This window comes from Cricetulus griseus (genome assembly GCF_003668045.3).
Source record: "Cricetulus griseus strain 17A/GY chromosome 1 unlocalized genomic scaffold, alternate assembly CriGri-PICRH-1.0 chr1_0, whole genome shotgun sequence".
In the NCBI taxonomy this organism is placed as follows: Eukaryota; Metazoa; Chordata; class Mammalia; order Rodentia; family Cricetidae; genus Cricetulus; species Cricetulus griseus.
The window spans coordinates 78,785,002-78,789,506 of NW_023276806.1; positions in this window are offsets into that span (position 1 = coordinate 78,785,002).

Sequence of the window (4,505 nt, forward strand, 5' to 3'; positions counted from 1 at the left end):
TCATCTATAGTTCCAATTAACTTTTCCTATAAGACCAATTCCTGTAGATCCTGTATCTGAGTGAGATCCTGTGATACTTGTTTTTGGGTGTGTGACATATTTCACTCATTACAGTTTCTTGTAGATTCACTCACAGTACTGCAAATGACTGGATATTTTTTTCACCAGTGTCTAAGTATCACAATGTGTACTTGTACCACATTTAATTTCCATTTGTCAGTCAATGAGCACTAAGGATAATTTTATTTCTTGTTTAATGTTGCAATAAACACAGAAATGTAAATTACTTTTTAACCACTGATATCATGTTTTTGTGCATATTACCAATACTTTGATAGTGGAATATATGCTAGTTTTATTTAATCAAAAAATTATAATAGAACTATCTTACAGTGGCATGTAAGAGTTTCCTTTCTTTACATTCTCACCAATAAATATCCATTATCATTTGTCTTTTCATTTCACAAAAGCCATTGAAAACAATTCATGTTTAGAACTGCAGAGCTATTTGAAGTTTCTATTTCAGGCTCTGCTATACTTAGACAGATTGTTGAAGAAATATCAGACCTCAATTGTGAGCTCTCTATAATTTCTCAAAGACTGAAATTTGAAAACAAATTTATGGAAAGGTCTATAATAACAATTTTATGACTAATGAGTTTTATCTGTAAAATGTTATGACCAGTGACTGACACTCAGTGAAACTCCATGAGCCTCAGTTATTGTGTTACCAGTGTTTGTTGTTTCTATTTATAAACTACCAGAAGCTTGTTTCCTGGCTTTGAATAATGTATAGCACTGAATTTATAAAATAAAGTTTTGGGGGCAGAGTGCACCGTGGATGGTCTGTCTGATGGTCTAGTACAGATGGCATAGATGCAATTGTTCTTATTTTGGGTCAGGAAAGTATGAAGTAAAAAATAAGTTATAAATGTAACATCTGAGACTTTAATTTTTTACTTTCCACAATATCAATGTTTCTAAAACATAAGCTATCATTGGCTAAGATATGCACTTTAAGAGACTATAAACCTGCAGGATATGGCCCTACCTGAGCTGGAGATATTAGACGGAATATACACTAAGCATTTAGCTTTGGTCAGACTATGTGTTCAAATAAATGGTGCTTTTGAAGATAGTGTGCACATTTTTTTCTCTAAAAATATTACTGAGATATGCTAAATGTCAGCAGATTGCAAAGCTGTAATTTGTGCTTGAAGAAAATTTTCCTGCATTTCTAGAATGTTTTCCTAATGTTAAAGGTATAACATGCAGTGAACACAATTACATGTTAGTACTTTTCTATGTCAAAAGTGGAAGAGCCATGAAAATATAATCAAATTTATTTTTATTTTCTCTTTTGTCTGACAATAAATACGTTACTTTATATCTGGATAATAAAACTGTACTTGATTTACATACTTGTATTTCAGAAAATGCCATGAGTTATAAATTTTACATGAAGGTCTTCCAAAGGAAGCCAGAGTAAATTAGAAACTGGAGCCATAAATTTGAATCCAGTAGGAACAATAAATTAGAAATAAAATTGAAAATGAATTAAAAATACAAAAGAAAACAGCAAAATAATGAAATGGAAATTATTTATCTTGACAGGAATCAAGTTCTTCTGCGTAATCTAGATTGTTATTAGTTTTGGGGAAAGTTAAAAGGTGCTTAATCTTTTAAACACACATAGATGGTTGGCTTGGTTTCTGCAAAAAAGGCTTTGAAAGGACTGTTTGGGTTTGTAGAATTTGCAAAAAAATTGGGAGAGTATGGCTCTGTGGGTCTGATCCTTTAGAACCAGTAATCCAGTATAAATTCATCTGTGGTGCTTCCAGTGGGAAGCAAAGAAAAGTTCAGAGATTTCCTCAATGTGGGCACAATGCAAATTGGCATATGAGAGTTTGACCCTCGTGATCTCACCGACCTTGGGTTTATTATTACTTGGACAGATAGAAGAAGGGCACTCAGACACTTCTCTCAAGAAATGTTGTATGATAAAGTCTGGCATCTACGTAGTTAGGGAATCCATAGTAATTTTTAGAAAAGGGAAAGATATAGGATGAACTAGAAATCAGACAAGGTGTTTCTAAAAGCTCCCATGTTCTCATTTCATTTGCTAAGAATCCACAATTGTTAATTTGATTGTTTTCATTCTTCTGCTATCTCTATCACTATTCTATTACTGTGAAGAGATAATATCACTATGATAGCTCTTATCTAAGAAAATATTTAATTGGTGGCTTCCTTAGATTTTCCAGGATCTTGAGGCAAGCACCATGATGGAAAAGTAGCTAAAAGGTACATCGTGGACTGCAAGCAGAGAGAGAGAGAGAGAGAGAGAGAGAGAGAGAGAGAGAGAGGACTTTGCATTAATATTTGAAATTTCCGGTGACATTCTTCCTCCAATAAGGCCACACATTCTAATCCTTCTAATTCCATTGCTTGATAACTAAGGTTTCCAATGAGCCTATCAGGGTCATTCTTATTCAAATCACCACATTTCCTTCTAAGTATCATGTTAAGGTAGCAGGTTCTATTATTGGAACATGGAACATGCATGAAAATAAGAGGAGAAAGAGAATGATTCTATCCATTAAGAAATTTTGAGTCTCCACAACACTGTTTAAGTATTTATAACAATATAATAGAGCTAATTTTTCTGGTTAAATTTTCTAGGTACCATTACAGGCTGTAATAGACCCCCCCAAAGAGAGTGGTACTTTTGTGAGGTGTGAATTTTTTGGAGTAGGGGTGGTCTTGTTTGAGGAAGTATGTCACTGTGGAGGTGGGCTGTGAGGTTTCATATATGCTCAAGACACACCCAGTGAGACAGCCAACTTCCTGTTGCCTGTAAGATATAAGAGTCACAGCTATTTCTCTAGCACCATGCCTGTCCACTTGCCACCTTGGCCCACAGGGATGGTAATGGACTGACCCTCTGAACTTTAAGCTAGCCACCCCAATGAAATGTTTGTTTAACCCATTTTAATAGGGTGGGAGAAATATACCTAACAGCATAATAGAAACAGAAATCTTGAATATAGTTGTTCTACTTAAAAAGTAACATAGATTAAAACAGAAATGCCAAAGTCCTTTGGTAAATATGGGTATGTATAAAAAGTAGTAGAAGATGAAGAACATGGTAATATGGATGGAATGACTGTGGGATGCACAAAAGTGAGAGCAGGGCATGCCTGATTTAGTATTGGTTCAACATCTAACTAGCAGCTTTTTCATGAAGTAGGCTAGTCTATGGATGTTTGTGGTAGCTGGAATACTATGTCTTCATTCTTCTCTAGTCAGTCTTACCCATGATCCCATTCACTACTGTGGATAATTCTCCCAAATCCATGTCAAAAATCACACTTTCACTTTTGATGCTATTAAAATTACCATGAAAGTGGAGTGAACAACCTTTATGGGCAGACAAGGAGGAGCACTTTCACACAGTGAGCTCTGTAATTAGTGAAATCCATTACAAAATGAAAACATGACACATAATTACTATACATTTAAACAAGCATGAGACATTTCTATGAATGAAAGGAGTTCAGTGCAGTTGAAGACGCCATACCACTGTAGAACTAGCCCTGGTGAAAGGAGAGATCAGAATTCTTTTTTATGTAAGTGGCTAAATGATGACATGTACACTTATTAGAAATTAAAATGAAAGAGAAGTATTAGGTAAAATTGGACATGTAGAAATTCAGATCCACATGGAATGATGTTGAGGAAGTGCTAGGGAAATAGTCTTTTCTGCCTGTCAAAAAAAATCTTGTTTTCATCTTTACCTATCTGCCTGCCTCCTCAGACCTTGCATTTGTAATCCCTAGTAACTTTTAGATTTTGGATAGAATAAAGTTTAAGCTTATAGAATAATTGAATCTCTTTAAATGTAAATGAGAGAAAGTGTTTCCTCTACTTAGATTACAAGGTGTGTTCTCCTGAGTACTGGGAAAGAGAAATCAAGTTTTCTATTTTAGTGCTTTGGAAATACTAACTGGTACTTGAAGTTGTGTCCTTGGCTCCCAAAACACAATAAATCTTCCAAATCTTTTACATGACTTATTAGCTATTCCACCTTTGTGATTATATTTTTTGCTCACATTCTTTATTGTAGAATGCCTTTTAGTAAAGCACATATTTACTCAATAGCCCTAATGGTATTTACATCAGAAATTCATGGAAGCCAATTGTGGATCCTCCAGTATAAAACCATCCTACACATCACATTTTCCTCCTGATCCCTGACATCGCCTATGTGAGGAAAATGTGACTGGTGTTTAGCTATTGTGCTAAGTCTATGGAAAGATGACATGATGCTACCGAAGAGTGCTCTTCCATTACTCACAGGCAGAGTTGCCTAATTATCCTAAAATAACATTGCTGAGGCACATCAAACCAAAGCAGCCTGGGCTTCTGTGTCTCTGGATGAAGGGGCCCCAGTCAGTGGCTTGTTTTTCTTCTCTTTCATAGATCCAGTTAGGAAATTTTGTGCC